The 26,450-nt window shown below is 36.5% G+C and overlaps 1 long non-coding RNA gene across 1 annotated transcript; it reads left to right on the forward strand.

The window, feature by feature from the left end:
* Nucleotides 1-2,736: 2,736 nt before the first annotated feature.
* On the forward strand, nucleotides 2,737-4,987 carry LOC127552462 (uncharacterized). Its single transcript, XR_007951394.1, has 2 exons — nucleotides 2,737-2,853; nucleotides 4,290-4,987. It is a non-coding gene; the product is annotated as an uncharacterized LOC127552462 (long non-coding RNA).
* Nucleotides 4,988-26,450: the final 21,463 nt, after the last annotated feature.

The raw sequence follows: 26,450 nt of genomic DNA on the forward strand, positions 1-26,450 counted from the left end.
TGACTATACTGAGAAAGGTCAGCTGATATTCAGGTGATGCTAATCATTTCCCTCTCTCAAAAATTAAGAAATGCTACAAAATGGTCAATGATTATAGCAATCTAGTGTTTGACAAACCCAAAGACCCCAGCTTTTGGGATAAAAATTCACCATTTGACAAAAACTGCTGGGAAAACTGGAAATTAATATGGCAGAAACTAGGCATTGACCCACACCTAACACTGTATACTAAGATAAGGTTGAAATGGGTTCATGATCTATGCATAAAGAATGAGATTATAAATAAATTAGAATAACATAGGATAGTTTACCTCTAAGACCTGTGGAGGAAGAAGGAATTTGTGACCAAAAAAGAACTAGAGGTCATTATTGACCATAAAATAGATAATTTTGATTATATTAAGTCGAAAAGCTTTTGTATAAACAAAACTAATGCAGACAAGATTAGAAAAGAAGCAATAAACTGAGAAAACATTTTTATAGTCAAAGGTTCTGATAAAGGCCTCATTTAAAAAAATATAGAGAGAATTGACTCAAATTTTAAGAAATCAAGCCATTCTCCAATTGACAAATAGTCAAGGAATAAGTCTAAACAACTTTCATATGAAGAAATTGAAACTATTTCTATTCAGGAAAAGATTATGACGAATGTTGGATGAGATGTGAGAAAATTGGGACACTGATGCATTGTTGGTGGAATTGTGAATGCATCAAACCATTCTGGAGAGCAATTTGAAACTATGTTCAAAAAGTTATCCAACTGTGCATACCCTTTGATCCAGCAGTGTTTCTACTGGGCTTATACCCCAAAGAGATTTTTAAAAAGGGAAAGGGACCTGTATGTGCAAGAAAAATTGTGATTCCTGGAGAAGACTGTACAATCACAACTACTAGACTTGCAATCTCCTTGGAAGAGATGAAAAAACTTCCTCAATTGTACAAAAATAGGAAAGGACAGATAATATATCTTTTGGGAAATTAACAAATTAGCTTGTTAGGTTTAATTAACAGATATTCAGGTGGAGGTGGGAAAGACTGGCACAAGAGATAACTTTTTTAAAAAACCAAGGTAGAAGGTTAAATTCTTGAACTCACATAAGAAAATAGATTTAGACAAATACAAACTCAATTATAAAAGCTGATATAATATAAAACCAATTATACTGTAGAATCAATACATTAGAAATTTGAAAGGATCCTGTCAATGAAGGTTAGCTGGTCAGATAGTCAGGAGGCCCCAGCTTCAATAAGGGACCTCCCTGTTGACCTTTATTTTGGGGCTAAGAACAGGCTCTTGACAAAACAAGACAGATTGGATTTCCCATATAGTTCTCATTGAGACCAGATCAAACAAGAGGGCTTTAAATTTTCAAAATGCTGGGACTAAACATTGGAATCATGATGACTGACTGCAATTCTATATGGAGGAAGAGGTGTGGAAGGCTATGATATATAACCTAAAGATTACAAATAGTAAAAACTTTCTCTAATTAATCAGATTGTTAAGGAGATAGATATGAATGTCTAAATTTGCAATTAATAGTATTAGGTGGATGGTTTTTCATAGATGAAATGTTCACAGAGTGAGTGTCAAACTCCTTCAGAGGCCATGGAGCACTTGTATCCATTATCTGCCTATGAATTAAGGCAATTCAAAATGCATGAATTGAATGTTGACATTTTTTTTACATTTTATTTTTTAACAATTATTGATATTAGTCCTTCATTTTATAGATGGGGAAACTGAGGTCTAGAAAGGGAAACCGACTTGTCCAAAGCCATATATCTAGTTAGTGATAAAGATGGGAGAGAAAGGAGATATTTTCTTGTCTACTTTCATTGGGCCTTTTCCCCAAAAGAATTTCCATTGGAAAAGGTCTAATTTTTGTGGATTTAGAACAATTTTTTTTCTTTGGCAAGTATATAGAATCCTAAGATTCAATAGTATCCTCCAAAGACTTTGTCTGGCAATCCCTTTATCTTGTGTCACACTGGATTCTTTGAAGAGCCAGTTTTCTTACTTTTATTAGGCATAGTGTCTCCATTTCTTAGAAAATTGTAACCAATATAGGATGAATGGAATTTTCCCATAGGATGCTGACATTTTGGTGAGTGCTTCCTTCGTGGAGGATTTGTTCCTCCTTAGTAAAAACAGCTATTTCTATTCAGCTTCCCCCAAGAACACTTTTCTGAAGTGGGACTGTTCTTTGTGTCTTTGAATCTAACTTTTCTTCCTCAGTCTCACCCCTATCCTCTTCCCTAAATCCATTGTACTATCCTTTGTGCTAATATGTCTCTCTTCCTCTTTCCAGGTCAGACTGTGTGCTGCTCTACTTGGTGAAATTTCCTCCATTCTCCCCTCCCTTCACTACACCAATCTCAACTGAATTTGTTCAGGTATAATTTTGGCTAATTATATCTTTATTCCCAAATTAGAGATCAATGCTACTACAAATGTGCCAAAGGCTCATTCTAGTCATGGAAGGGTTAAATAATTCTGAGTTATCCTAAATCCTATAAGACTGCATGTAACCATGACAGAATATCATTTACCCCAGTCCTATCCTATGCCTTCAAAGCTAGAGAAAACTTCAAATTGGACATCTTTGAAACAAGGGTCAAGAGACATTGGAGATTCTACTCAAAAACCAGAGATTAAAAAAAAGCTGAGGGTAAACTTGTCTGATGTGTATTCTCACTTCACATTAAGCTTATTTCATATTAGGCACAGTTCTCTGTCCTTTAAAGAACTCAAAAAACATAGAAGAAAATGTGTCTTCCCTGGAAGAGCTCACAGCCTTCCTGAGGTGGTGAGATGAAGATGAGCAACAATGCAAGATGGCACATACACAGGTACCAGACCCCACACATGGCAGAACTTTGGGGGGCCCTAGGAGGGCTACACAGGGAAAGGGTACATTCAGAAATGAACAGGAACAGATGAAGCATGAGCAGATGAAGGCGAAGAAGACTGGGTTGAGACGAGCAAGGGAGAAATTTCAGAAATTCCTGAAAGTCAAAATTGTCTAGGTTCGTTGGGGCTGCACTGTGGAGAGTTCTTAATGCCATGAAGGGGGATTCAATGCGTCAACCAAAGGCAAAGGGGAGCTATTGAAAGAACCTTTAGAATTTGAATCAGAAGATCTAGTTTGTTAAAAACCCCTGGTGAGCCTTCCTATGTGACCTTCAGTAATAATGATGTAGGTGACGACAATATTTGCTGACATTTACATAGAACATTAACATTTACAAAATACTTGACATATTTTGGCACGTTGGATGTTTGCAGCAATACTATGAGGCAGTTCTGTTTAGTTCTTTCCTTTCTCTGGGTCTCATCTTTAAAATGTTCCAGATGACAAAGAAAACCAGTGCAGTAAAAATTAAAAGGGAGACAGGCAAATGGAGAAAACATTTGCATGAAATTTCTCTGATAATGGTCTTATAAAAAAAAGCTCCTCCTTTTTTGAGGAGCTAATTCAAATTTATAAGTCCAAGAGCTATACCCCAATAGATATATGTTCAAATGATATAAACAGGCAGTTTTCATAGGAAGAAATCCCTGCTATCAATAATCATATGATCCAAATAACTAATAGAGATATATAAATTAATCATATTGTCATGAAAGCCAAAAAAAGGAAAATAGTTTGTTGGAAAGACTATTGAAGAGGGAAAACTAATGTACCATTGGTTGAGCCATGAATTGATAAAACTATATTTATAATTATGTTGCCCCAAATCCCTAAATTGTACAACATCACTGTAGGTATGAACCTCCAAAGAGATCAGAGAAAAAAGAAAAGAATCCATATCTACAAAAATTTTTATAACAGCTATTTTTCATAGTTGCAAAAAAATTGGAAAATTTGAAAAAACAAATAGTGGTTATATGAAAGTAATGGGATATTTTTGTGCCATTAGAAATGATGAAAGGAACAATTGCAGCAGAAACTGAAAAGACTCCTATGAACTAAAATAGAGTAGAATTAGAATGATTTACATAATGATAATTTATAAAGAAAAACAACTTTAAAAGATGTCTGATTGATGTATTGACAAATAATAATTTCAGAGGTCTGAAGATAAAGCATGCTACTCCCTTCCTGTCAAAAAGGTGGTGGAATTAAAATCCAAAATGAGATGTATATTTTTGAATATGGCCAATCTGGGAATTTTTTTTGACTATGACTATTGCTACATGGGTTTTAATTATTTAAAAGTAATATTTCTCTCTCTCTCTCTCTCTCTCTCTCTCTCTCTCTGTATGTGTCTGTGTGTATGATTAGAAGCTTGTTAATTAGAAAAAAAATTTTTTAATGGGTTACATGATTTCTAAAATAAAATGTAAAGAGACCAACCACCTATCAAATGGAAAAAACCTTGGAGGGGGAGTGGCTCACATTTCTCCTACATTCCCATCTCTATGACATCAAGAAAGAGCATAGCTGGTTTAGTGCCAATCAATGTTTAACCCAGTGACAGGAAAGGAAACATCTTTTACAGCGTCAGAGTCTGGAGTATGTCCAGATTCTTGGTAAATGCTTAAACTGTGGGGATGATTAAACATTTCAGTTAGGTTCAGAGCCAGGAAAAAACCAAGCAGCCTTGGACCGGCTTATTAGTTCTAAGCTTTCGACAATTTGCACATCTTTTAATAAAGTCCTTGGTACATAGACCTTGTGCTAGAAGGACCTTCCCAATATCTACCCCATCCCTTCCAGAAGAGGCTGGCTGTTCCCCAACACAGAGATCTGGTAGCCACCCAACATGCAGAGGCCCAGGGAGCAGTAATGGTATCATACAATCAACAAATTTGTGCCGACAATATGACAGAAATGAAGACAGCAAAGTCTCTGTCCTTAGTAGCATAGTCTAATAGGGAAGATAATCAATAAGCATTTTATTAAAAGTCTACAATGTGTCAGCCCTTGTACTAGATACTGGGGATATAAATACAAAAAATGAAACCATCTGCTCAAAAGAAGCTTACAGTCTTCTGTGGGAGACAATAAAGACATATATGTTTTAAAAAAATAATAAATATGAAGATATAAACTTTTATTGATCCTCGACTTCATCATTCCGGCCCTATCATAAATGCAAGTTGAAACCTTTCCATGCCCTCTCCTTGTCCAGTCTTCTTTGCACAAATCCCCCAGAGAATCTCTACTTAATCCAGCCAGTCAATAAACATCAATAAGCCACTTGCTAAACACTAGAGACACAAATTTGAACAGGAAAGATAATCCCAGCCCTCAGGGAGTTTACAATCCAATAAAGAGAGACAACACATGAAAGGAAGCTGAGGGGGTTGGGAGAAGAAGGTACATGGTCCTTGGTATGTTGAACTCCTTGGTTCCGTGGAGTGTTGAAGTCTAAAGAAATCTATCCCACTGAGATGGGGGGAATCAAGAGATGGTGGGCCTGGGTTCTCTCCTCATTAGTTTTTAAATATGTCAGGGATAGCTCCCAGGCCATCCATCATTCTGTCTCTCATTCTTTCTATGTTATCAAAAAAGGATCCTAGAACCAGTGCAACCTTCTCCAATTACAGATGAGGAGCTATTGTGGGCCAGACTGGTGGTGGAACTGGGAACGTGCCCTGCCCATGCTCGCACAACACCAGCTGGGATAACTGTGAATTAGAAAGTTGTGGCACAAACCTGGGCAATGTGGGTTCACTTTATCCTAAGGTGGATTGATTTAGAAGCAGAGGTATACAGGAACTACATTCTTAGTGGGAGCATTGACACTTGGAAAACTGTTAAATCAGGGCTGGATTTATCATATTGTTAATTTTCTAGACTTAAGAAAGATGGAGAACATATTATAAATTCAGATTAAATTTAAAAATGTGTCTTGTGCACATGTTTCTACCAATGACCTGATTGTTAAACATTTACCAGCACATAATTTACTGGGGACCCAGCTGTATGTTCTTTGGACTAGTCTATAAACGCAGTTTTTAGGACTAAGGAGAGGAATTCCTAAGATTCAGAACTTTCTTTTCTATATTTTTTATTTTAATCTTTTAAAGTATGTTAATACTTATATCAAAAAGAAATGTAAAATTAAAAATAAGCAACATATCAATAGGAACTAATTGTATAAGTGCCATTTGATATCTCTAGTCTCCTACTTTTACAAAAAGGGGAGAGAAATGTATTTTCGTATCTCTTCTTAAAGGCAAAGCTTGGGTTATTATAATTACACAGTATTTAGTTTCTTTTTGTTCGCTTGTTCTTTCTATTGATGCTTTTATAGTCATTGTGTTTTATTGTTTTCCTAGTGTGCTGACATCACTTTGTGTGAGTTCATGCTCACACATGCTTTTCCATGCTTTTCCAAATTCTTCATAGTCATCATTTCTTTTGGCAAAGTAGCATTCTATTCCATGCATTTACCACAAATTATTTAGTCATTCTCCAATTATGTTTCCAGTTCTTAGCTACCACAGATAATACTACTATGTATATTTTAGCATAGATAGTGTCTTTCTGTCTTTAACCTCCTTAAAAGAATATGGACCCAATGGGATCTTTGGATCAGGGGCTATAGAGATTGTAGTTAAAATTTTAAAACGTAATGTAGATCATGCAGTTTAATTATTTGATCTGAAGTGATAGGAATTCCAACAACTAGATGCCATGCTTTAAAAGTTGGAGATGATACAACTGGGAAGCAGAAATAAAATGCTAGTTAAAATATTAGACTAGAACAACAGGCCAATCAAATTAGATTAAATTTACTTGGATAATTTAAAGGATTAAAAAATCTCCTTGTTGCAGGAACTTCCTCTATTGGTCCTAAAAAATAGAAGATCTTCCATTCCTTCCAATCCTATGTGATTTTTATCCATGGCTTTCTATAATTTCTCCAGAGAAAAAAAATTACTCAATACTTTGGGGGCCTTCTTTTGGTTATTTTAATATTTTAGGTTTGTGATATACCACTCGGGTTGTCAATCTATTGGGTCTTATTCTTGATATATAGCTAGCCCAAGTCTTTTTCCCATCATAAATGTTCTGGCTACCATATTTCAAGAATGACTTGGAGGGTACCAACAGGAGAATGACAAGGATGAAGAGGAGACTGAAATCCATGCCTTATAAGGACTGTTGAAAAGAATTGGGAATATTTGGCCTGGAAACTAGAAGATTTTGGGTGAGGGCAATAATTGTTATCTTCAAAGATTTAAAGTGCTATCATATGGAAGAGGGATTATTCTTCTGTTGGCCTGAGTCCAGTGGTAAAAACTAGGACCAGTGGACAGAAATAGTGGGGAGCCTTGTAGAACCATCTAAAATGTAGAACAGGTTGCCTTGGGAAGGAGCTCTCCATCATTGGAAATCTTCCAGGAAAAGCTAAATGATGACTTATTGGAGACCTTGCTCTTGTCTTGTAGGCTAAATGAACTCTGGAGTAGCTTTAAATTCAGATTTTTATGATTTTCTAACTCCTTTCATTGGTGAAAGTAACGTTTCATTGGCCATCTTAACTGTGCTAACTTGTGCTCATCTCCATCCTTCTGCAGAATCAGGCTCAGAGTTTACCTCTGGTAGCTTCCATACTTCCCAGTTCTGTCTGATTATTGGTTTAAGGGCCCACACCTGAGCCCATTCACACACACACAGACACCCACATCCCTCTAGCCTTCTGGGATTCCTGAAGGACATATTTTCCTCTAACACATTCACACATTCACCTGTACTAATTCACTACTTTTACAGATATTTACAATATCACTAATCCACAGCCCACACTGGCAAACACATCCACTCCTCCATACACTAAAGATACACATATACTGCTTGAGTTCCATATATTCAGTAAAGTTTATACATATGAAAGCTAGCTTTCAATTCTCTCAGATTAATCCACTATAACTTAAACCATTGAGGGTCAACTTAACCTTTTTTTCCCCCCACACCAATAATAATGTTAGGGAAAGATTCTATTTCTTTTACCATCCCAGAAGGAGAGGGCAGGCCAATTACACACATCATGTAGAACAAGGAGATGAATTTTGTGCTACTTATAATTGGGTATCCCTGCAACTCTTATACATTCTCTGGATAAATGTTTATTAAGCACTTGCCATGGGCATGGGCTAGCTGGGTGGTGCAGAGGATAGAACACTGGGTCTGGAGTCAGGAAAAGTCCTCTTTATGAACTCAAATCTAGCTTCAGACACTTACCTGCTGCGTGACCAAGTCATTTAAACCCTGTTTGCCTCAGTTTCCTCATCTGTAAAATGATCTGGAGAAGGAAGAGGCAAACCATTCCAGTATTTTTGCAAGAAAACACCAAAATGGGGTCATAAAAAGTGAGACACAACTGAAATGACTCAATAACAATATTCAAGATTCTATGATGGGAATGTAAACACTTTCCCCTCTTTAAATCTCTTGGTTTTTTGGGGGAGGGAAATCATTAATTTAAGTTGCAAGGCTGATATGTATTAAATAAAAATGTTTATGACTTGTGATGGGGTGCAATAAGGACAGTTATTATTATCCCTATTTTATACGTCAAAAACTGAGTTTTTGACTAATTTTTGAGTGTGTTAATTTTTATTTTGTAGTGCCCCTCCCTCTATACCATGTTGTTTCCCTTGCCTCAAAGAGCTTGTAATCTTTTTGGGGTGACAAGGTTTCATAGAAAAAGAGGCTTCACACGTTGAGCTCTGCAATGTAGGTTATATAACACTTAAGCTATCAAAGACTGACCAGAATGGGGATAGAGAGAATCATTGCTAGGGTTTGTTGAATTTCTCCCTTAAGATAAAAATAATAACAATGATGTTGATATTATTGATTTTGCGGTGGCCTCGAAGGTAAAACAGGATGATAGATGAGAAGACTCTAAAAATCTCTTCAGCTTTTTCTGCAGTACCCATAAAACGAGAATCTTCCATTGCAAAAAAGATTAAATAAAATAAAAATAAAAATAAATTGTAGGTTGCCATCTTGTGGCCAGAGAGAGTATTTTTGTCCCTTTAGATTTTGGAGAATTTTAATGGAAAGAAATCGAAATCTCTTACCTAAAATTCTATGGAACACCACTTTTTTGCTTTAGATGGATTGAGTGATTTCCAAAAGGACAACCTGATGTTGCATATGCAAGGAAAGGCAATCTCAAATTACCCTGAAGTAGGACTTTAGAGACTTTAGAGAGAAAGAAGTAGAGCTTAAGAAAGAGACATTAAAGAATTCATGAACTTTTGAATGGATGATGGGAGCTGTCCTTGGAGCTACAAACATACCGGGAAAAGGGTCCTCCAACATGTTCTTGTTCTCATTGCTTTCATACCAAGACACCATTAAGAGCTGATCTTCCCAGTGAGCTTATTGTTTTCTCCTTAGTTCAGCTGAGATTTTCTCTCACTCCTGAGTCAAAGGCCTATTTACTCTTGTGTGGTCTGCCATCTATATTAATTTGTATAACCACTTCAATTTTAATCTCACTGTTTGCTCATATATGATTATTTGAAACTCCCTTTCAAGATGACTAATTGAATGAAAAGTGGACTAACTTTTCTTCTCCACTGTAGCAAAACTCTGTTCACACTAGACTAAATAATGATCAAGTAAAAGAATCAAAATAAAGAATCTAGAGTAAGTAACATTTATACCCTAAAATGGATAAAAAGTCAGCCAAAAGCCCACAGTCAAATAATCAGAGAAATGTATAGCTTTCAATGTCCTGTGTGTGGGCAGCAAGGAGAGAAGCTTTTTTTAGGGATTGCCCTCAGTTAGTCCAACCTCAGAGCAAAGACCTTGGAAGATCCTGACCAACATGATGTCAGAGTCCTCAGACCTTGTGGCTCAGAGAACCCCAACACTTTGTCCTGAGACAATACAGAGAGTCATAAAGATCCGGGACTTCAACGATTGAGGAAGATCTAAGTATAGGAGGTGGAGGTAAGTACAAAAGCCTAAAGGATGCAGGGCAAGACAAAGCAGAGGAGATATGAATTGAAGAAAATACTATTCAGTGTAAAAATTGCTTCAAATCTAATTCTATAATACTATAAGTAGAGACTCTAAGTAAAAAGTGAATTTTCCAAACGAACTACATGGATAACTAAAATGAATAAAGCAAAGAGAGAAGAAAACCAGGAAAGAACTGGAAGGAAACTAAGCAAACTAGAAAAGAAAGTGGCAAACCCTAACTGAAAAATGGAATCTCTGAAAAATGTAATCCACGAAATAGAAATCAGGGTTCCATGAGACAGCAAGAAATATTAGATCAAAATTAAATGAGTGAAATGATTTATATAAAATAAAAAAGAAGGGAATGTAAAATATCCTACAATAAAAGCAAATGTAGAACAGGATAAAAAGTAACAATTTTAAAAAATGATTAGATACACCAAAAAATCATGATAAAAAAGCAAGGTTTAATTAATTGATAAATAATAATTAAGTGCTCACTACTAATTAAGTACCAGATACTATGTTGAGTACTAGATATAACCAGAAAGTCAAAACAAGCTTATAAGAGAGACAGCATTGAAACAATCATGTACAACAAGCTATATACATGATAAATGGGAAATACTCAACAGAGAGAAAACATTAGAATAAAGAGGAAATGGAAAAGGCTTCTTGTAGGACAGAATTTTATTTAGATGGGATTTGAAGGAAAACAAGGGGCAGAAATGAAGGAGGACATTCCAGGCATGGGGGATAGCCAGAAAAAATGTTTATAGATGGGAGATGGAGTGTCTGGTTTATGGAACAGCCAAGAGGCCAATATTGCTGATTCAAAGAGTAAATGAGGCAAAGTGTAAGGAGACTGTAAAGGTCGGGGTGAAGGCATAGGTCCTGAAAGGCTTGGATGTTAGAGGATTTTGTATTTGATCCTTGGAGGTGAAAGGGAGTCCTTGTCCTTTCAGATGCTCACTGGGGAATGAAGGAGTTAAAGAAGGCAAGAAGAAAAAGAAGGGAAGATAAAGGAAGGAATGAATACACTAATGTAGAAAGAAAAATAAAAAAGTGGAGCTTGCCATTTCTGATAACTGAGATGGTTTGATTATACACATACACGAATGTATATATACATATGTATCCTATAAATACATGTATTTACGAACATATGTATGTGTTTGGAGGAAGGGGAGTTGTGAGTACACAACTAGTTTTACCTAAAATGAATAAAGAAGAGTTGATCATACACACATTTTGGTATAGAAACTCATAAAATTCAATAAGGCAACAATTAGGGACAAGAAGGATGGTTAAAAGGGTGAATAATACTGGGGAGATGGCACTGACAAGCAAAACTGACTTCCTGAGTTAGAAAGGAGATTAAGAGAAGAAGGAGGTAGGGAAGAAAAGCAAAAACTGGGATCTAAGTAGTTTCTTCAGATTTCCTGTTAGACAACTGAGGAACAGCTGAAGAAATATACATGTATACAAGGTATATTATTGTGCCCTAAAAAAATAAAAGAAGCAAGGATTTCAGAGAATCCCAAGTATTATGGACTGATGCAGAGTGAAATGAACAGAACCAGGAGAATAATTTATATGAGGATAGTAACATTTGACTAAACTGTCCAAGAATAGGTTGTTACCTTCCTCTGGGAGCAATTAGCAGAGTCTTTTTTATTCTGAACCTTAAAAAAAAATGCATTGTACCCTTAGGTACTATAAATATCTGGTATGTAGTACATAGATATGATTCCAGCCAATTAACCTGCTTGGACATAGAAGAGGGAAGGATGAATGTCCAGCTCTGGCCTTCTTCCTGCTCCAAAAATTCAAGTCTCCCTGGGATGAAGTGTGGACCAGATCCAGGTGAGATAATGATCTCCATGGAAATCCTTGCCACACCAGGCCATTCATTCCATGTTAGATGGGTATCTGTGTTGCACTTAAGATATTTTAAGCAGATCTTCCCACTTAAGCAGCCTTAAAACCATGTTCATGTTGATGTGAAGAGGTTTTTGACAAATTAATTTGGTAGCTTCACTTCTATAGCATGTAGGTTGTCAGGGATGAGTGCATTAAAGTAGGGGTTGGGGAAAGTGAATTTTTCAAAATCAAGGTACATTGAAACAAACAGAAAGAATCATTTTATGCCCAGAAATTTTGTCTCTTACAAGCCTTCTCTTTGGGCTTCCCAACTCTCTTAGATTTGCTAAGAGTCACCCAGAATTTCCGATAGACTCCAGACTCCCAGACTGAATACTTTGGCAAATCCACTTTGCCACCTTGTGGCAATGCTTGGGAATAACGTTTTCCCCCAAGCTCGGAGAAAGTGCAAGTCTTGTCCTAGAACTATTTTCTATTCTCTGGCTAGCAAATATCTTCTTGGGAACAGAGTGTGCAAAATTGTTGCGCTTCCTTCCTGACCTTCTCAGCCACGGATGTGTGGTAGATGGATGCAGTTCTAGGCCAGTTCTAGCCTTGGAGATAGGTGAGTGAAGGAGGGAATGTCCCCTCCTTTCTACTCCATCCAGAGTTGGAAATTCAAGCTCTTCTGGGATGAAGGGGGGGCCAGATTCAAGTGAGATAACTGTCTTCCTGAACTCTGAGCCACCATATCAACGTGTCAGGGGTTTGGAGGCTGACACAATCCTATCGTTGTAAAGTGTGACAATTATCTTTCTTCTCCCCCTAGGACAATGGAAAAAGTGGACAGTCACATCTTCTAGGCAAAAGAAGGGATCTTAAAAATCTAGCTCCCCCACAATTATGGTTCTTTTGGTTCAATGCCCTTCAAGTCAAGTTGCATTTTCACGAGTGGAACTAGTTATTGAAGGCAGCTAGATGGCTCGGTGGATAGAGCAAAAGGCCTGGAGTCAGGAAGGCCTGACTTCAAATCTGGCCTCAGATACTCAGTTGAATGACTCTAGGTAAGTCACTTAATCTCTATTTACCTTATTCCACTGGAGAAGAAAATGGCAAATTACTTCAATATCTTTGCCAAGAAAACCCCATAGAAAGTATTGGTCCATGGAATCACAAAGAGTTGGAAACCATTAAACAACAACACATGATTCAGGCACTGTGAAAGGCACTAGAATTACAAAGACCAAAAAAAATTAGTTCTTAGCCTCAAAGAACTTAGATGCTGCTGGGAGGGAGAGAAGATGTACGTAGTTAAGTACCCACAAAACTTATACAAAAAATAGTTATTTTGGAGGGAGATGGGGAGAACTAAAGGCTGAGATCAGAAAAAGCCTTTTGGAGGAGGTAGCATTTGAGGTAATACTTGAAGGGAGTTAGATGGAAGTGAGGATCAGAAGGATGGATTGACCACCTTCAGGTCACACAGTTATTAAATGGCAGTGCCAGAAATTTTTCTGACTCCTAATAATACACTTAATTCCACTGCATCACACTTTCACTGTGGAAAATATTCTAGGCATGGGAGAGTCACCAATGGAAAGGAAGAGAGGTCTGAGATGGAATTCCAAGTGCAGAGAATTCTTCTTCCTTCTTCTCAGGAGACCCCTCTTTCTGAATAACAAAATGATGATGATGATGGTCATGATAATGATGAAAATGATGATGGTGGTGATGATGGTGATGATGAAAATAATAATAACAATGAAGGCAATGATGATATTTTTTGATCAAAGTCCACCTTGGTGCTCCATTATGGCATGGAACATCCCTTAGGTTCTGCAAAGTTATGTCAATGGAATTAAACTCATTAACATTCTTCCCAGGTGGAAAACCTTTGAGTACGGGCCTAGCAATGGACTTTTTTGATCTGTCATCTGAGGACTAGTCTAATTAAATTTAAACAAGTGAATTACTAGATAATTGACTACTAGGTGACGTTTGGATTTTGTGGATTTGTTTTGTTTTGGTTCATAGAAATTCATGAAACCAGTTACTAGGACATGGTGATTCTGGAAGTTGCATTCATGGAGCTGCATTCATACTGAGGAAAACACAGATCTCTTAAAGTATTGAAATAATAATCATTATTATCATTTTATCATTTTTAAATATTGTCAAGTAGATCACTGGATCTAGAGTCAAAAGGACTTGAGTTCAGACACTATTTGAGTGACTCTGAGCAAGTCATTTAACTCCTGTCTGAGTTTTTTCATCTGTAGAATTGGAATAATAGTAGCATAACCTCCTTGGTCATTGTAAGGATCATATGAAATTAATATTTGTAAAGCACTTTGCAAAGTCTTATAAAATACTAGTTCTTGTTGTTGTTTCACATGTATTCTTTCTTGTGATCCTCACAACAACCGTGGAAGCTTGTCAGAAAAAGCATTATTATCTATATTTACAAAGAGGAAAATCAGTATCCTGGGAAATGAGGAAATTTGTCCAGAATCATCCAGAGACTTCATGGCAGAGGTGGAGCTAGCTGACTAGAAGATGATATTTTTCTTACTTCATATCTAGCATGATTTTCCCAGTGATGTTTATGAATTGACAATAGTCAATCAGGCAACAAATACATCATGCACTTACTATGTGCCAGGTACTGTGAGAAGCTCTGGGGGTACAAAGGAAGGCAGAAATAGTCCCTGTCCTCAAGGTTTCCATCCTGATACACGACTTGGAATCTCCATGTTCTAATTTGGGTGAAATAAGTCTCTCTCCTCTGTCTGGCAAGGCTGTGCTATTATTAAGATACTTGAGATTAGGGCTGTCTGAGAATCCCAAGCTGACAGCAACCACACCAGATGCTGTGGGCTGATGAATGACAAAAGCATTATGTACAGCCAGCTGTGCCACAGAAAAGCCCCCTTTGAATGCTGTGCCAGGGTGTTCCATTTGGTACTCCGTGGCTTGCACATCTGGTCGCTACCGCCAATGGCTCTCATATATTTTGTTGGATGCCAGTATTATGGTAATAAAGTTGTTACTGGAGAAGTTGCCAGTTCATCCTGACTGTCTGGGCCTCTGTTACTGGGGTATGCAGTAAAGATACTGAAAAGGGCATTATGGGAGAAGTGAACAACTCCCCCCCAACCAGACCCCAGATCCTAGGACCCAGCCGTCTCTCTCTGCCAAAGGGGAGCTTCCAGGTTCACAGAGCAAGCCCAATAAAGTAAGGATGCACTCAGAAGGTACTAGTAGGGACACAGCTGTTACTAAACTTTAGACACAGAATCATCATTGGTCAAACTCTTCTATGTAATCAAATTGCGGATGGCTTACATCACGACTGTGAGCACAAAACCTCCCCAGAGACACATACAGCACAAGGATAAGGGAGAAAGCCAGCCAAGAGCCTCAGGCCCTAAGCACTCTACTAATCTACCAGAGTGGTCTCATTTAACTTCTCTCTGGCCCACCATCTACTTCATCTGCTTTTTCTTTTCCTTCTCTTTATGTTTCTTCTTTCTTTCTTCCCTTTCTGTCTCCGCCTATTCTTTCCCTCTTGTCTCTCTTTCTTTCTCTTGCTCCTTCCAGAATAATTACTTTTTAAAATTACAATATAATTAACCAATTAATCAACAAGCATTTATTAAGTGTCCATGGTGTGTCAGGTACTCTGTTAAGTTCTAGAGATACAAAAACAATGTCAGCTTAAAATATCAAATCACATTTTGATTCTTCTACTTTTATATGAGTTCTCAGAGTAGGAGCAAGGCAATGGAAGTAGTTGCTGACCCTTCTTATCCTCACAAAATATTGGTTTTCTTCTTCTTGAATGTGTTAAATATGTGAAAGACAAAAAATATGGTGCGGGAGGGATGATATTAAATATACTCAGGATAATGAGTTTTGATTTACCTTTTAAGAGTCAGAAGAAGGACTTCCAGAGGTGGAATCAGATGGTAGAATAAAAGAAGTAGCTTTGCTTTCTCAATTTTAAAATAAAGTCTCAAATCAAATTCTGAAGTAGTAGGGCCAATAAAAGGTCCAGATGAAATATTTTTCCAGTTCAAGACAACTTAGAATATTGAAAGGGGACACTAGGTCAAGGACTGGCCTGGAGCCCATGTGGTAACAACCCTAGCTTTGGAGCTTAGAGTGGGCAATAGTAGCAGCAAAATAAAAGGAATAATAGCAATAAGAGTTTTGAAAAACTTTAAAACAAGAGATGTTAAAGGGATCTGGCTATTGGTCACAAAGAGATAAAAAAGCACCTGTTAGCACTGGGAGCAGGACCGGGCCCTGTTTGGAAACTCCACAGCTTATGCCCATTTCCAAGTCACAGTTCCAGGGCAGAGAGGAGTGCTTGTAGTCACACAGTTTCAGGGTTCTGAGAAGCAGTATTGCTTGTGACCACAGTGGGTAAGAGGCCTTTCCTGGACAAGGACCAGAGCACAGGCCAGAAGGGCAATGACCACATTGCTCCCTGGCTCACACCAATTTGAAAGCATATTGAACGTTCATACCTCCAGAACTCCCTCTGAAAACAGCCACATGAAAAGCTAAAGCTTGGAACAGTCCCCTTTAATATAAATCAAAGGCAAAAAAATAAATTGGAAAAATGAACAACAAAACAAGAATCTGACCATAAAAAGCTACTGTGGTGAGAAATGATACAAACTCAAAAGATAGTAATGTCAAAACAGCTACAAGCAAAGCATCAAAAAAAATGCAAATATGACAAGAGCTCAACAAGAATTTCTGGAAGAGTTTAAAAGTACTTTAAATATCAAATAAGAAGTAGAGAAAAACTGGGAAGAGAAATGAGAGTGAGCGGGAAAATATGAAAAGACAATTAACAATTTGGTAAAAGACACTAAAAAAATAAAGTGAAATGAAGACGATAACATCTTTAAAAGCAGAATTTGACAAATGGCAAAAAGATATGAAACTTTGGTAATGAAAATAACTCCAATTAGCCAAATGGAAAAAGATGTGCAAAAGATCATTGAAGAAAAAAATTCCTTAAAAATTAGCAAAAGGTATTGATTCCATGAGACATCAAGAAACAATAAATCAAAGTCAAGAGAATAAAAACAAATAGAAGAAAATGTGAAATATATCATCAGAAGAAATTGACCTGGAGAGTAGATTGAGAAAAAATAATTTAAGAATTACTGGACTAACTGAAAGCCAGTATTATATCATATTTCAAGAAATTATCAAGAAAATGTTCCCTTGTATCTTAGACCTAGAAACAGAAATCGAAAAATTGACTGATCACTGCCTGAAAGAAATCCCCAGATGAAAACTTCCAGGACTAATATAGCCAAATTACATAGCCCGCACATTAAAGAAAATATTATAAGAAGCCATATAGAAACCACTGGATATACAATCAAGTTCAATCAAGATTTAGAAGCTGGAAGTGGAAGGCTTGGCATATGACATTCTGGAAGGTGAAGGAAATAGGATTACAACCAAGAATAACCTCTCCCACAAAACTGAGTATAATATATATATTTTAAGATTTGTTAATGCTTTTATTTATGTATCTTTTAACACTTTAAAATTATTTATTTCAATACACATTGCTTTGTGAATCATGTTGGGAGAGAAAAATTAGAACAAAAGGGAAAAACCATGAGAGAGGAAAAAAAGAAAAAGAAGAATAGCATGTGTTGATTTACATTCAGTCTCCATAGTTCTTTTTCTGGATGCAGATAGTATTTTCTGTTCAAAGTCCAAAGCAAATTAAAGGATTGCTTTGGATCACTGAACCACCAGGAAGAATCAAGTCTTTCATAGGTGATCATCGCATATTCTTACTCTTATTGTGTATAATATATTCTTGGTTCTGTGTGTTTCACTCATCAGTTCATGTAAATCTTTTTAAACCTGTCTAAAATCAGCTTGTTCATCATTTTTTGCAGAACAATAATATTTCATTACCTTCATATACCACAAATTATTTAGCCATTTCTCAATTGATGGGCGCCTACTGAGTATAATCCTTGCAGAGGTCCTCAAACTTTTTAAATAGGGGGCCAGTTCACTATCCCTCAGACTGTTGAAGGGCCGGACTATAGTAAAAACAAAAAACTTTCTTTTGTGGCCCTTTAAATAAAGAAACTTCATAGCCCTGGGTGAGGGGGATAATCGTCCTCAGCTGCCGCATCTGGCCCCCGGCCATGGGCCGTAGTTTGAGGACCCTTGTGAGTGAAATGAAGGTTTAATGAAATAGATGACTTTCAGCATTCCCTGATGGAAAAAAAAAAACCAGAGATAAATAGAAAATTAGACTTTCAAATACAAGATACATATACATTCAATTAGAAATCAATCTTGTTCAACAGGAAAGTACAAAAGAAGGGGAAGAAGAAAAAGAGAAGAGTTGTGTTAAAAGGGAGGGCAGATTAAGGGAGCCAGTCGTTGGAAGTGAACAGACTTTTGAGCAGGGACAAGATGAAAAATGAGAGAAAGATAAACAAGAAAATAGGATGAAGGGAAATGCACAATTAGCAAATTATATGAATCCGTTTATAAAACAGAAGAAGATAGTAGAATAGATTAGAAACTAGAATCCAATAATATGTTGTTTATAAGAAATATACTTAAAATAGAAAGCTATAATACAAACAAAACAATACCAAAAGGTAAAAAAAAGAAGAGAAATTACATTTAAAATTGCTGCAGATAATATAAAATACTTGAGAGTCTATCTGCCAAGACCAACCCAGGGATTATTTGAATACAATTACAAAATGCTTCACACAAATAAAGATAGATCTATACAAATGGAGAAATATTAATTGCTCATTGGTATGTTAAGCCAATATAATAAAACTGACAATTCCACTATTAGTTCATACTTGTCATTAGTATGACACTGAACTAATAATAGAGCTAGAAAATAATTTTAATAACATTAATTTTGAAGAACAAAAAGTTAAGAATGTCAAGGGAATCTATGAAAAAAATGTGAATGAAGGTGACCTACAAATACCAGTTTTGAAGCTATATTACAAAGTGGTAATCATGAGACAATCTGGTGCTACCTAAGATATAGAGTGGTGGATCAGGAATAGATTAGACACAATCCATAGTAATAAGTGACCATTAGTAATCTAGTGTTTGATAAACCCAAAGATTTAAGTTTTTTGAATAAGAAGTACCTTTTGACAAAAATTTCTGAGAAAACTGAAAAGCAATTTGGCAGAAATTAGGCATAAATCAACATCTCACACCATATAGCAAGATAAGTAAAAAATAGATAAATAATTATGTAGACATAGGAATAATATCATAATTAAATTAGAGAAACATGGAAAAATGTACCTGTCAGATATATGAATAAGGGAACAGTTTACTTTCAAACAAGAAATGTAGACTATCATGGAAAGTTAAATAAGCAATTTTAATTACATAAAATTAAAAAGTTCTTACATAAACAAAACTAATACAGCTAAAGTTAGAAGGAAAATAGAAAACTGGGGAAAGTTTTATAGCATGTTTCATTAATAAAGATCTCATTTCTTAAAAATATAGAGAATTGAGCCAAATTTATAAAATTAAGAGCTATTCCCCAGTTGATAAATGGTCAAAGGATAGGTACAGGCAGTTTTCAAAAGAAGAAATCAAAGCTACCAATAATTACATAAAAATGCTCTAAATTACTGCATATTAGAGAAATGCAAAATAACACAACCCTAAAGTATTATTACATATATGGCAGGTTGGCTAACAAGAAAGAAAAAGAGAATAACAAATACAAGAGGGAATGTGGAAAAATTGGGACAGTAATGCATTAGTGGTGGAGTTGTGAACTAACAACCATTCTGGCAAACAATTTGGAACTACATCCAAAAAGCTGTAAAACCGTTCATTTTGACCCAGAAATATCATTATTAAGTCTGTATCCCAAAGGGATCAAAGAAAAGGGAAAAGGAATTATTTGGACAAAATTATTTATAGCAGCTCTTTTTGTGGTGGCAAAGATTTAGAAATTAAGGGGATGCCCGTCAATTAGAGAAAAGCTAAAAAAGTTGCATTGTATGATTGTGATAAAATATTATTGTGATATAAAAAAATGATGAGCGGGATGGTTTCAGAAAAATCAGAGAAGACTTACATGAACTGATGTAAAATGAAATGAGCATAACTAGAAAAAATAATGTACATAATAATAGCAATATTGTATGGAAATGGCAACAACAGCTCTGGTCTTGAGTATTTTGTCTTATAAACCATTTTTATTTTTTAAAAAGTTATTTAAATTTTTTGCAAAATGGTGCTTTTGTTTCTTTTTTTATAATAGCCTTTTATTTTTCTAAATACATGCTAAGATTGTTTTCAGCATTCAGCTTTGCAAAATTTTGTGTTCCAAATTTCCCCTCCCCCTTTCCTCTCTCCTAGTCAGCAAATAATCTGATATAGGTTAAACTTGTTTGTTTAAGCAAGTTAACCTGGGATCCACACAGATAGCTTTCTTGAAGTCTTTGAACCAAGAAAGGAAAATTACATCCACAATTGGATTAACATCTCATTGAAATATAATATTTACTTCATTTATTTAAAAACATTATTCTGAGAAAGAATCCATAGGCTTCATCAAAACGATTGAAAGAGTTTATTGTTATTCAGTCATTTCTGACTTTCTGTGCCTCATTTGGTGTTTTCTTGGCAAAGATAATGGAATGGATTGATCTTTCCCTCTCCAGTTCATTTTACACATGAGGAACCTGAGGACAACTAAGATTAAGTGACTTGCCCAGGATCATACAACTAGGAAGTATCTGAGGCTGGATTTGAACTCAGGTGTTCTTAAACCCAGGCCAGGCACTCTATCCACTTCATCATATATAAGACCAAGAAAGGTTAGGAAGACCTGGCTTACATAATCTCTCATCTCTTTTTGAGTTGTAATGATTTATAATTGTATAATGCTTCTGTGACTTCTCTTCTATGGATTTCAGTGTGTTTTTCTCTAAAATGAAGCTTCATAGAGCTAGAAAAAAATAATAACAAAATTCACCTGGAAGAACAAAAGGTCAAGAATTTTAAAGGGATTAATGGGGAAAAAAATGCAAAGCAAGGTGGCCTAGCTGTACCAGATCTTAAACTATATTATAACCAGTGGTCATCAAAACCATTTGGTACTGGCCAAGAAATAGAGTAGTGGATCAGTGGAATAGGTTAGGTTTAGAAGACACAGTAGTCAATGATGATAGTAATCTACTGTTTGATAAATCCAAAGACTCCAACTTCTGGGATAAGAGCTGGGAAAACTGGAAAATAGTATGTCAGACACTAGGCATTGATCAACAACTAAAACCTTGTACCAAGATAAGGTTGAAGTGGGGTTCATGATTTAGACATAAAGGGTGATACTATAAGCAAATTAGAAGAACAACAGATAGTCTACCTCTCGCTGGACTATGCTCTTTTAAACAATAAGGTGATTCAAGGCAATTCCAATAGATGTGATGGCGAGAGCCATTCACATCCAGAGAGAGTTATGGAGACTGAATGTGGATCAAAGCAAAGTGTCTTCACCTTTTTTGCATTTTGTGCATTTTTGTGCACAGCATGACAAATATGGAACTATGTTTTGAATAATTGCACATGTTTAATCTATATTGAATTGTTTGCTTCTAGGGGAGGGAAGAAGAGGGGAGGAAGGTAGAAAAATTTGGAACACAAGGTTTTGCAAAGGTGAATCTTGACAACTATCTTTGTATATATTTGGAAAAATAAAAAGCTATTATAAAAAATAAAATGAAGAGGAGTTGAACAAGATGATTTCTTCATACTCTAATGATGATTAATCAATTAATCAGTAAGCATTTATTAAACACCTATTTTTGCTGGGGTTTGTGTTAAGTGCTGAGAATTCAAAGACAAAAATCAAACAAAACTTGCCTCAAATAGATTGCATTTTTTGGAGAAAACATGTTCTCTGACTCTCTGACTTCCCATCTCTGGTCTGTATTTTCTTCAGCTGCAGGTTGGATTAACTAGTGAGTTCTTTGGAAGGTCATTTCTCACTCCTCTTTCTCCAAAATTATCTCATATTTTTAAAAATATAGTTTGAATATAATTACATCTATACATATTGTCTACTTGGACAGAATGTAAGCTTCTTGAGAGGAAAGACTGCTTTTTTTGTACTCAGGACTTAGCACATTTTCTGGCATATATTGATGTTTAATGAATGCTTGTTGATTGATTGTCCTCTATGTTCCCTTCCAGTTCTGGCATCAGAGGAGTCTGTGGTTTGTCCCCATGATATGCCTGGAATACCATGTGCTCTGCTGATTGTTACAGTCAGAGCAGAGCTGGAGAAAATCCAGAGAACAGCTAACATGTTCCAGGAGCTGAGGAGACCATGTAAGGACAGACTGAACAGATGAGTCCTCTTCACTCTGGAAAAATGGAAGCTACTAGGAAAATAGAATTAACGTTTGTCTGATATCAGAGGAAATGAATAGGATATTCACTCTTCGTATTCCACAATACTAGAAGGAATGGGTAGTATATTCCTTTTCAAAGTGAGAATGGTGGAAGAAAAATGAAGTTATCTTACCTCCTCTCAGTTAATTATTAATTTATTCATTTAAGAAGTGCTTTCTATGTAAAGTACTTTTGTGATTCATAGGATCATAGATTTTTGAGTAAAAAGGGACCTTAGAGATCAGATAGTCCAAGTTTCTCCCTTTGTGGATGAGGAAACAGAGATTCAAAAGGTAATTTGTCCAAAGTCACACAAGTAATTAGTAAGAGAAGTGAGATTTGAACCTGCATCATTGGAATTAAAACCCATTTTTCTTTTATTTGCTCCACACTGACTCTGTTGATATAAAGAAAATCTGGCTGCTGAGGAAGATGCTTTGTATCAAGAATCAGAACACCTCTATAGCATTTCTGACTTACTTATTTTTTGAACTCAGGAATGTAACTTAATCTTTCTGAATTTCCTCATGTGTAATTTCTGCCCTCCCTTTCTCTTGGAGTGGAGGAGCAGAAGTTCACAAGACAGAAAATGAACATGAAAGTGTTTCATCAACTGTAAAACTCTTTGCGAAAGTAAAGTCTAATCATTATTCATTTCTTCACAATGTTTATTGTCTAGGGAAGAGAAAAGACATGGCACAAATAAAGTTTGATCAGTGACCTGAGCAAAAGACAAGATACTGTGGATGCTCAGGAAATCTCTGGGGGTCTTCAAACTGAGGCAGATGGCCTGTTGCTGTAGAGTCCTTTCCCTAGGGCCTGAGAGAGTATGAAGGAGATGGGTAAGTGGGCCATGGATCGGTAGAATATACATTGGATTTGGAGAAAGAAGGCCTGGGTTTGAATCCTGGCTTTGTCACTATCTGTGTTGCTTCAGTAAGTCCCTCCACCTCCCTGCCTCCCTTGTAAATTGAAGAGGACGGCCTAAGGACCTGGAAGGTCCTTTCCAGTTCTAAATCTAAATATCAAGTTCTATTTTTTTGACTTAGAGAAAAGACAAAAGAAGATTTGGGATTTGGTAAGAATGTTCATGAGAAGAAAGAGGGACTTCGAAGAACTAAGTTGATATGGAGAAGTATTGTGAAAATTATAGACAGAGATTACCCTAGTGTTCATTGTTGGAAAGAGACACATCCATCCTAGTTGATCATCACATAATCCTGTTATTGCTGTGAACAATGTTCTCCTGGTTCTGATTATTTCACTTAACAGAAGTTCATGTAAAGTTTTTCCAGGCTTTTCTGAAGTCAGCCTGCTGATCATTTTTTACAGAACAGTAGTATTTCATTACATTCATATATACCCTAACTTATTCAGCCATTTCCCCAACTGATGGGTTTCCATTCAATTCCCAGTTTCTTGCCACTACAAAAAGGGCTGCTACACACATTTTTGTACATATAAGTCCTTTTCCCTTTTTTAATATCTCTGTGGAATATGGACTCAGTAGAGATCAAAGGGTATGCACAGTTTGAAAGCCCTTTAGACATAGTTCCAATTTGCTCTCCATATAACATCCTTTTTGTTTTAAGGGGAAAAGCCATTCAGAGAAAATAATTCTGGTAAGGAAAGAGTTACTGGCTAAAAGGGAGCTTGGAGGGCTGGTTATGCTGCCATTTCTACCCTCATTCCTCTATTGATCAACAGATGTTGTCCTTCCCACTCTACTGATAAAGTGGAGGCCATTTCTATGAGCTCTCTCATCTGCCCTACTCAACATTCCCAAACCCTTCTGTATCTTCATTTACTCTTTGCTCCTTTCCTCTAGGCTCTAAGGGAGAGTGAATCCCTCTTCTATTATTATTATTATTATTATTATTATTATTTTAATAGCATTTAATTTTTCCAAATACATGCAAAGATAGTTTTCAATATCTACCCTTGAAAAACTTTATATTCCAAATTTTTGTCACTCCTTCTTCCCCTCCTCTGTCCCTAAGATAGCAAGCAATTCAATATAGGTCAAATGTGCAATTCTTCTAAACATATTTCTGAATTCATAGCGCTGCATAAGAAAAATCAGATCAGAAGGGAAAAACCATAAGAAAGAAAGAAAAAACCAAGCAAACAAACAAACAAAAAAAAGATGAGAATACTATTGTTTGACCATATTCAGTTTCCATCTCTCTCTCTCTCTCTCTCTCTCTCTCTCTCTCTCTCTCTCTCTCTCTCTCTCTCTCTCTCTCTCTCTGGATGTGGATGGCTCTTTCCATCACAAGTCTATTGAAATTGCCTTGAATCCTCTCTTTTCAGTTTCTTCTTATCTAGTGTCTTATTTCCTGCTGTTCCCTATAGTACATGATCAAGTCTCTCCCCCAACCTTAAGAAAACTTTAATTTACTCTGCCACATTCTCAGGTTAAGATCCTGTGTCTCTTAGATTTCATTATCAAATTCCTAGAAAAAGCTCATTATTAATTTATATATCTCCTTCCATTTCTAGGTAAAATCTTCTTAAAATCCTCCTACACTCAATGCCTCTACTTCCTCTCCTCTTACTCTCTTCAAAACCCTTTATTTGGCTTCCAACTACCATTCAATTGAAACTACTCTCTTCCAAGTTATCAAGGATTTTCTAATTACCAGATCTACTTCCCTTTTCTCCATCCTTTCCCTACGTGATCTCTACAGAATTGAACACTACTGACCATTCTCTCCTTCTGAATTTTCTCCTCTCTCTGGGCTTCCATGACACTTTTTCTCTTGAGAACATACAACAAAAAAGGGAATCAAATGGTAAAACATCTCCTGCATTTGTATTTAAAGAAATACAATCTCCTATACCACTCAGAGAATTATGATTTATTTTTTCCTCAGTTCTTCATGATTCCTTAGTGAAGAGATTCAGTTTTCTAAGCCAATTTCATGTTGCTCTTCTTTCACATACTCTACAATTCACTATCCTGGATTAATAATTATCTTCCAAATCCAGCATGCTACATACCTCTATAAATTTACTCAAGCCATTTCTCATGCCTGAAGAACGCTTTGTTTCTTTGAATTCCATTTTCTTCCAGATCTCAGTTCAGATGCTCCCACATCTGTGGAGCTTTCTCCAGATGTTAATACTCTCTCCCTCCTCAGACCACCTTGTCTTTGTTTTCTGTGTCCATGTTACATTTTCGCAGTAGAATGTAAGTGGTGGGGAGGGGAGAGAAGAACTAATTGGAATTTGCTTTTGTGTTCCCAGCAAAGTACATTGCCTATCACAGATGATGAATAAGTGTTTGTTGAATTGAATCAGATTGTTAAAGCAAGAATTGAAGCTGACATACCCTGGCTCTGCCCGGAGGCAGAAGAAACCAAGGCTATATATGGCAATCTAGCTATATCGGTATTGAGAAGCAATGATGAGTATTCCCCTAGAAGTTTCCATAGAGTTTTGGTCCAATTTCTGAGTTCCCCATGGCCTCTGCATAGGAAAAGTTAGTGTCTAGAATGTGTAAATGGATCCAAACTTTGATGTGAGATGGGTATCAACAACAGAACTGTCTGTGAGTGTGTAGGAGGTGGTTTGTGACATAGGACTCAGACTAGGTGATCTACAATGTCCCCTCCGGTTCTGGGGTTCTGTGACCTGGGAAAGATGAGTCATGGATGGAGAAATCAGAGGATGCTTCATGCTGATACCATTTAATCTTGCCTTGAAGGAATGGTGAGAGGTTGACAGGTGGATCAAAGGGATAGGGGTGGAATAGGGAGCCTAATTTGGAAAAGGACATTCCAGGATTGAGCAAAGGCAGCTGTGCTGTGGGGTTGAGGGCAGAGGCTCCAGTCAGTGGTGAGCAGGCAGGATGCCATCCTAGCAGATGGGCAAAAGTCTGGGCTGCCAGGCAACGAGGCTCAAGCTGTGACAGTTTGGGGTGTTGACTACCCAGGGCATATTTCACAGCCAAGGCTGTCCAAGCAGCTGCCTTCCCAGAGTTGACACACCTATAATTACATGGAGATGCCATTTCTAATCTATCTGAGTTGGATTGCTTGGTTAAAAATAGGGGTTGTATCCATAAGGGGGAAGATTTGTTTGGAGGGTAATCGGTTCTGAAAGAGATTAGAAGAAGGAAGGGTAGACTCTTCAGGGACACCTCTACTCCTTGGGTTAAAAAACAGGATTCTTCCTAAGGATGTTATG

The sequence above is a fragment of the Antechinus flavipes genome, chromosome 2 (genome assembly GCF_016432865.1).
Source record: "Antechinus flavipes isolate AdamAnt ecotype Samford, QLD, Australia chromosome 2, AdamAnt_v2, whole genome shotgun sequence".
In the NCBI taxonomy this organism is placed as follows: Eukaryota; Metazoa; Chordata; class Mammalia; order Dasyuromorphia; family Dasyuridae; genus Antechinus; species Antechinus flavipes.